Genomic DNA, 9,079 nt, shown 5'->3' on the forward strand with positions numbered 1-9,079 from the left:
AGTAAAGACACAGAAAGGTTGGCATGATGTAGTTTGTGTATAGGTAACACCAAAGCCTGCTTACCAAGACCTAGTAGACACAGTCTTTCTAACCACACCCTAAGGAAAAACACAATAGGGCACTCAAATAGAGTCACATTCTTTGTAAGGATTTCGGAAAAGCTCAAAGGCGAGGAGGAAGTTTTATAAAAGAAAGCCTCACAAGAAACCCCATGTTGGACCTACTCAGAAAGATAAGAAGGAAAAAAAGAGTATCGATTTGATTCAGGAAGACAGTGCTTGCTAGGACTGCTTGCAACTTCTACACTTTTGAAGTGTTGAGGCTAAATAAAACCTAGCTGGAGGACTACATTACAGCCAGATTGCTGCAAGGCTCAAAATTAGCAACTGGGAGAAACAGTATGGATGTACATGATAGCACTAACCATACTCAGCCATTAAAGTACTACATGAGATAAACCATCCATCCATCCACAGAGTACCAAAGTAGCAAAGTTCAAGTTTTGATGCTACTAGTTGCTTTTCAAAAGGTTTGTTTGCATTTTAAAGTTCCAAAGCTGCTCTGCTTCCTACAGACAAGAGGCATGCTTTACCAAACACAAACCTTCCTCAGACACCGAATATTTTGGGACACACACACAAAAAAACCTAACACATTCTTTCAGGTGAGAAGCTAGCCAAACCTGAGCTCCCTGCAATGATACAGCTGTGCCTTTGACTACATCTAGTGTGTTCTCTAGCACTCGGTAGCTTCAGAGGAAGCATTAGTTCAGCCTGTCAGGAGCCAAGAGGTTCTATGGATAGACACTTCCATCTCCTCCATTTCCAGGAGATATGTTAGTACACGTATTTCAAGATATGTGTTACTCCAACTTTTAAAAGTATTGTCAGGAAACACACCAGAGAACTGACACTTAATGATGCTCTCTACTCACACCTAGCCAGCAGACATCCTGTAAACTTGCAAGAAAAAAAAAAAAAAAAATCTGAGGAACACCAAGTACTGGATGAAGAAAAAAGATTTACTGTTACCAGTCACAGTTATGCCTCATTCCTAACTTAGTTTTCAAGTACCAGCTCCTAGGGAGAATTAAGATAGTTTGTACCATTGCAATTATTGGAAGGAAAGGAGTATTTAGCAAATATACACCTCTAAATTAATCAGTCACACAAAATGGAAAACTGAACATGGTGCATTTACTGTTGAAACTATTGTCTCTAGTAAAGCTTCATTAGACCTGCAGTCCTGCATAAGGTAACTAAACCCAGTACCCGCAGTAGAAAGTTACAGACCTGCATTTGCATATTGCTTTTACAGTTTGTTCTAGCTGTTGCAGGACTATACAGCCTATCTTTCATATCCAGAGTTTTTGGGCTGGGAAAGCGCATTTTTTAAGTGATTTATATTTGGGTAGATAGTACAAGAACAGAGCAGAAAAAAAATAAGATATGAAATCTTAGAAATATACCCCTAATACATAACCTGCAAGTTGTTAAAGTATTGGTACCTCAGTTATGAGGTGTAGACAAGATATCACAAATTGGAGGAGACGAGGGCAGAGGCATTTAGAGCTTGCTTGTACAGAGATGCCCTAGCCAGTAAAACTCCTACGTGCTCCAATTCTGTTTTAATTACTATTAAAACGGTTATTAAAATATTAAAAGCTTCCAGTTGCTAGAGCTGTGAAATAGGTTAAGTGAAATTAAAGGTTTCTACCTCCCTGGGACTCAGGCTGGCTTCAATTCCAAGCCTGCTACCAGTCAGCGTGCCGCTGCAGCTGGCCACCCACCAGCCCCACTTCCCGGCCCCACGCGGGCCCCGAGGCCCTCCCAGGCTCCCCCACCGGTCAGGGGCCGCCGCGACTTCTGATCTCCTCCTCAGGAGCGGCACTGCCGTTCGCGGAACGAGGCCGTTTCCCTTCCCCCGCACGGCCACCCCCGGCGACGTTACCGAGAAGGGGGAACCGCCGGGCCGCGATGCCAGGGCCGGGCCCGCCTGCAGGTAGAGCGGCGGCCGCAGGCCTCGCCCACGCAAGAGCGCGGCGGCAGCAGGCCGGGATCTCGCCCCTTGCACACGCACCGAGCCGAGCTCCCCGGCCCGCAGCGCAGCCCCGCGCTGTCCTTCAGGACCCCCCCCGCCGCCGCCGCCAGCCCCCGGAAGCGCACGACGGCAGCGGCCGACTCCCCCCCACTGCCTCGCCTCGCAGGAGCGGCCCCGGCCGGGGGCGGCGCGGCGCGGCGCGGCCCCCGCCCCTCCGCAACGGCCGCTACCTGCTGCGGGAGGCGCCCCCCGCCGAGCCCCCTGCGCTGCTCCCCGGACGCGTGCCCCCGCGCCGGCCACCGCTCCCTGGCGCTCTGAGCGGCCCCACGCAGCGGTCCTAAAAGAGCCGCTCCCGTTGGCCGTTGCGCGCGCGGCTCGCGCCCGCCCATTGGCTCCCGGCCCCGCCGCTCCGAGGGACGAGGACGCCGGGGGTTGGCGGCCGGGCGGGAGCCACACCCAGCGCCCCCGGGCGGCCCCCGCCACGCCGGCTCCGTGAGGCGGGCCGAGGCCTGCGCCGCTCGCGCCGCGCCCCTCCGCAACGCGCGCGGCTGTGCGTAATGGCTGTGGGCTGGAGCAGGGAGGCGCCAGGCCGGCTTCGGCCGTCACTGGCTGAACTGACGCTTGAGAAACCAGCCAGCCAGACGCCCCTGGACCCTGCGCCCGGCTCTGATTACCGGCCTATTGCCCATACACATCGCGCCTCCGTTACAAAAGCTATTGTGCTACATTGCCCCACGGTTGTTACCAAATATCGCCGGGCCGTACGGGGCAACGTGCCGTTGTGCCATCCACTGCCACTGTACGCCATTCATTTCACAACTACGCATTGCACAGGTGGACATGCATCAGATTAAAAAAAAAATACATCAAGTGTTCAAAAGTTAGGAAATAACCAATATGAGCTTGCCCAACTGGTATTAGCTCACATTACAGTGCATATAAATTATTACATGAGAGCTGCCGTAAACATTGACTTTGCTTGTGCAACTGCATATTACTTTTTCGGAACAGTTTCTGCCTGATCCAGGCCATGAGAATGGGAGGTTTGCTCGTGTAATTAGCAGCTATTCAGTTTACGTTTTCCTCATTGTTAGATGAGTCTCTCGTGATTTATTTATTACATAGCAGTTAAACCATGCTCTGGATATGAAAACCTTAATCTCTTAACAGACTGCTTAGAATCATAGAACGCTGGATATCAGAACATCTAGTGGGCAGTTTTTCAAAGACGTTATTCCTCAGGTAATACCTGCTTATCGAAGCTGAAGCATTATCCGATCATCTACTACACAGGAGAACCAGGGAACTCAGGCAGTGCAAAGATCTGAGTTCAAATCTCCCATGATCCTGCTAAAAGATTTTACTGCTTCACTATAGTAATTTTTAGCTATTATGGCACAGATGTTTCACCTTCTTGTTTTGGTGAAATCTTGACATACTGTAGCCTTTCTGACTATAGGAATGAATGCCTGTGTGAAATAGGCATTTCAGATTCCCCTGTATGGTGGAGCAGCTCAGAGATACAGTTGCAGAGTTACTTCCAGTGCATACGTACTCTTCAGAAAGATTATTAAAAAAAAAAAAAAAAAAAGTCCACATCCTATTGGGCACAAATAAATTATTACAGTGGTTCAATTCGGGTGTATTTTTTCAGAAGTCACTTTTTAAAATGTGTGTATGACAGGAGTTGGAAGTAAATGGGCAGATATTAGTGGTATTCCAACAAGGGAAAAGCAGTATATTTTGTCCAGTCTCATTTTCTCATTTGATAACAGCTAGAAAATGGTGGGGTTTTAAACTTTCTATATAATAAATGCCGTATAATCTAATGATTGTCATAGCTCATTAATGATATGTTGTAATGCAATGACAATACCTTAGCTGATGCACTCGATATGAATTGTAGTCTATAATAATAATAATAAAGCAATTTTGGCATCAGAACTTTAAATCAAATTTCTTGGCAGAATAGGGGAAAACCAGAAAAATACATGTAGAAGTTATCAAACATGTAATCGATAGGCTGAAAGTCACAGTTTTTCTTCACATTCATGGGTTCTGTGGGCTCCATACCTCTGACAAGATCACTACATCATCAGCACACATCAGGTGCATGCAGCACCACGAGGTGACTTAGTGGCAACACAGCAGAGCACAACATCACAAAGCTACCTTCAATGCCATCAGATCATTACAAGTATAAGAGCAGCCATAGCACAGCCTTATCCATTCACACTGATAATTGGTGAATTCTGTTCAGTGAACTCCAAATATCAACATGTTTCAATGTAGTAACATTTGTCTGACTCAGCCTCTTGCTGCACTATGACAAAATGTCTCAACAAAGCAAAGCATTCCAGTGATATGGAATGAGTTCACAATGCTGTAAAACTTTTTCATCTTCTCAAGAGCCTTAGAAATTTTAGAAATACTGTGAGATCCAATGATCTGATTATTTTTTTTCCCAGAAAATCCTGTCAAAGTCACAATTAATTTATCCTTCCTGAATTATTTATGAGCAGGAAAACATCACAGTGACATGGTAGCACAATACATTTGCACTTTAGTGCAGTAACATACAGCTTCTCAAAGAACCTACCCAACTGGTTATACTAGGTAGCAATGTGAAATCTTCATCAGAGGAAAAAAATGAGAAGGCGCATAAACATGCTCTAGTTTGGGAATGCTCAATAAATTACTAAAAAAAAAAAAAAAAAGGGCAAACAAACAAAAACTAACACATAGGTTTGCATCAGTTTAAACAAAAGGTGTTTGAAAGCCTGTTACCCAGCACAAAAATGTAGTGTGACACAGGGTTATATAAATCTCCAGGTGAACAAACAAGAGAGCCTCCAAAGGCAAACCTTGGTTTGTTCTCTGTGAGAGTATGAAACAAATGCCCCCATATTCACAGTCAGGGGGAAGAGAAAGAGAGACTGAGACCCAGTTCATGTCTTTATATCCATTCAGGTTTCTGACACCTACCTACAAGTTATTTCATTCACAGGAATGTTCAAAGGACTAACTTAGTTGCATCTCTCCAATTTTAAGTGAGCCCAAGAGTTGTAAAAATGTTGTGCATTTTATTGACCTTTAAGTCTTTACTTTTACACCCTGCTTCCCAGACTAGGTGCCCCAGTCTCTCTGCTTTGGAAACTGAGAAAAGTGCCACCAGCAGAAGTGAGAAAGGACAAGTACCAAAATCATGAAGTATCACTAGAAATGACAGCCATGCCATAGGAACAAGCTGTTCATATAAAAACTTTGTTTCTCTGTGCATAACTTCATCACTATATACCTCAGAAACAGCTGTTTTTAGGCAAACAACCATCTTTTTTTTTTTTTTCTTTTTTTCAATAGGCTGTGGACATACTATAAAGGGTGCTTTTTTCTGCATAAACTAAGGCATGTATTTACCACAAGTTAGCTACTTGTGAGAGCCAAATGGATGCTCACTTCTGTTTGGTGAGCTTCTATATGGTAAATGCAACCATTTAGCTCAAGTATTAGTCATCATCAAATTTTACTTTCCATGCTGCCAGAAGTATGGACACAGACAGTTTCTGTTCAGCAAGCTTACATAGTAGTAGCACTTTTGTGCTTGTGCTGATACTACACTTGAATTGGGTTAACAGCTGTATGTATAGGTGTTTATAAAGAGTGTATTTATGATGTTATGAGCATTAACAGATCTTACCCTTAAGCTGCAGTGCATTCCAGGACTGGGATTTATGCTAGAATTTATACTAGAATTTACAAACTTGCTTCTGCGGTTCATTGTGATATGGGAGATGCGATTTTGCAAAAGCACAAATCCAGGGCTTTGTATGAGGTACAGGATACTGTAATTAATACACGTAAAACTATTTGTTTTCTAATTTGAGATACTATGGTTGAAAGCAAAGGGCCTGACCAAAAGTAGTTAAACCAGTTTAGGAAAAGTCCAGGAAATTATTTTCATCTGTGTATTGAAACTAGTTACAGTACTAAAAGCTTTCTTTGGCTTCAAAACAGAGCAAACCTCTCATGAGAAGAAACTGTTACAATTTCACTCTCCCACGATGTAATGCCGGTTTTCGTCAAGCGCTGCTTTTGTCTTTTACAAATGAATTAACTGATTGAGTATACTTACTTAGCATTATGGATGTTTTTAAAATTTAATCTTTGCTGTGGGGGCACGTTGCTGGCTCACGGTCAACTTGCTGTCCACCAGGATCCCCAGGGCCTTTTCTGCAAAGCTGCTTTCCACCCAGTTGGTGCTATCTATATGGGTGCATGGGGTTCTTTCCCAGGGGCAGGACTTTGCATTTCCATTTGTTAATTAATGCTAATTAATATTCAGTCTCTATTGAATTTATAAAGAATAATGATATTCTACAGCAGTCTCTTTTCCTAAGCTAAGTAAGTTATTTTAGTCTTTTCTCATGAAAGATCTCTACATCCCTAGTCATTCTTGTAGTGCTTCTCTGCACTCTTCCTGATTTCATCTTTCTTTAGCGTGAGCCTAGTAACTATGATAATGTACAGCAATTAAAGCAATATTTAACTCACCCCTACTGGAAACTCTTTTCTTAGGTTTTATTTGTCTTTCTCATAGTTGCAAGAAATTACATATGTGTACATATGTACTTCTCCTTCTGTGCCATTCTCCAGTGAACAAGTCTCTAGCATGTAGCATTTTCATAATAGTTTCGGTCCAATGCCTAACACCCAGTACTATAAAATTTCATTCAACTTTCTCTTGCTTCAGTCTTCAAGACTACCTGGATATTCTCAAAATGTACTCTGATACTGTGCCTTTCGGCTCTTTCAGCTTTCTGATTACATAGATATTATTAACTGTATCTTCCCTTTTTGTACTCAAGCCATTAATAACGACATTATATATTGTATTGCCAAAACAGACTTTAAAGGAATTCAACAAGTAACTTCTACTTCCACTTGTGTATTTAGCACTGGTGATTATTTTCTAATGGATTTGTCATCATTAGATGTGATTTCTTCACTGAAAATCAGTCTGCAATGGTGCGTTTCCTTTGCATTAAGCTTGTTCAAAAAGACTAGATTCACTACAAAAATTTTCACAGAAAAATACTGGCCTCTCACAATTTGTCTTTCATTGGGCAATACTCTGCCTTTTAGGCCTTAAGCTGCTCAGCTATCAGCTATGGCTGATTCTTATCTTTTCCTGCATGACTACACACAAATGTCACTTCTCTTTTTGCATTCTTGGTGCTTCACTTAAAAGCAGCAAAAGTACCTGTCCTGAGACAGGTATGATCAAAAGTATGAAACTTAATTTCCAAAGAAATTTATTTTTTTCATTGGAAATTAAGTTTCAGAAAATTGGAAATTAAATCTCAGAAAATCTCCTTATTTTGAAAAAAAAAATGACTAAAACACTTTTTACCTTTACTGGTACCATGCTATGTTCTGTCGGCTCAATATTAGTTATATTTGTGTTTGATATTTTCTCTCTTACTTTCTATTGAAATTTTCTGATGTAATTGCATTTTGGAATGGCTGATATCTACAAGAAGTGCTGTAGGGTGAACCTTTAAGAGGAAGGGTGATCCTTTAAGAGGAAGGACAGAGGCTTAGTTATGGCCATGTGAGGCTTAGGTCATCACACCATTTAAGAATGTGGCTATACAGATCATAGGACTAAAATATAACAGTCCAGTAAATAACAAGTTGTTGAAAGGTACCAGATATTACAGATGTGAAAGTTACTGCTCAGTTAGGAACAGCAGACTGGCTGAAAAAAGCTGTAAGACAGAAAGTGTAGTTATACGATCAAAGAAGCCTAATGGACTCTAGTGCCCATCTATCGGAGGCACTGAGTCAGAAGTGTCCCTTTGTAAAATAATTGTATTCCATTTTTAACACAGTTTTAGTTTGTTTCTTTTATTTATTTATTTATTTATTTATTTGTCCTTTAATTTCCATGCTAAATGTATTTATCAATGTACACCTTTCTTTCTCTGCCAGCACTTGCCTTTTGATTCAATGATTCCATGCGTAGAGAACAATTATTTCCCATTTCAGCTTTCATCTTATTGGGCTAGAATAGCCACATTCTGTAAACTTTCTTTTGTATAGAGAATCTCCTTCTTAATCATTCTGGGAGCCCTTCTTCACTTATTTTCTAGATTCAATTCATAATTGTATACGGTATTCCAGAAAAAGTTTCACTGAGAGCTTACAAAACAAAAATACATTCATGCCTCTGCAGAAAACAGATCTCTTGATGAAAGCTTAGCCTTATATTTGTTTTTCTATTAACTACCTCATGTCAGCAGTTCATAAAAAATGTGACTTTAAGTATGTTCTCATTTCCTCTTCTGTTATTTAAAACTGTTGAGGCTTTAGCACATAGCATTGTTTTTTGTTCTTAAGCACATTTCTATAAGCATTTCTATATAAATGAAACTTATTCCCCTACATATTTCTCTAGGCTATAGGCTCTTTTAATGTCAATTCAAACTGGTAATCATTAATTATTTGCGTTGATGATGTTTTTTTCATTTTATCACTGAATTACACTAGTGTGTGTCCACACATCAACATTGCCTGCTGCCATTTCCTTTTGTCAGCTTATTTCATGCTTCACTTTCACTCATTTTAGCTATTAATTTTCCATATATGATTGCTGAAATATGCTTATTTCTTTTGCTTAATAATTTCATAACATATTCTTAGATTTGCTACCTTTGAGTTCATGTTCTGTTCCCCCTTCTATTTATATTTCAGCTGTATTTTTCTTGCATAAGCTTCCGATTTGTTCTCAAGGACTGACTACACATACCAACATCTAATTCACATAAAAAAGGACAATCTCAGTCTTTGTTATTACAATGTCAAGAACAATCTTCTCAATCTTTGTAGTTACATAAAATTACACAAGCTTTTGTCTTATGATTACTTCATATTTTTTGTTGTTCTAGTATGCGGTTAATAATATCCTTTGTTATAAGCAGCACATCTTCTCTCAACGGTGTTAAAACCACAGCTATTTCTTTTTAGCTTAGTGACTGT

General features: G+C 41.1%; 1 protein-coding gene across 1 annotated transcript in view; it reads right to left on the reverse strand.

Moving 5' to 3' along the window:
- FAR1 (fatty acyl-CoA reductase 1) overlaps positions 1–2,360 on the reverse strand; it is a 36,606-nt gene extending 34,246 nt beyond the window's left edge. Inside the window, exon 1 of the mRNA XM_084287537.1 lies at positions 2,272–2,360. The gene's annotated coding sequence lies outside the window, so the exon portion shown is untranslated. The remainder of the gene's footprint in view (positions 1–2,271) is intronic.
- Between the last annotated feature and the right edge of the window lie 6,719 nt (positions 2,361–9,079).

Source organism: Netta rufina, assembly GCF_964035555.1.
Source record: "Netta rufina genome assembly, chromosome: 5".
In the NCBI taxonomy this organism is placed as follows: domain Eukaryota; kingdom Metazoa; phylum Chordata; class Aves; order Anseriformes; family Anatidae; genus Netta; species Netta rufina.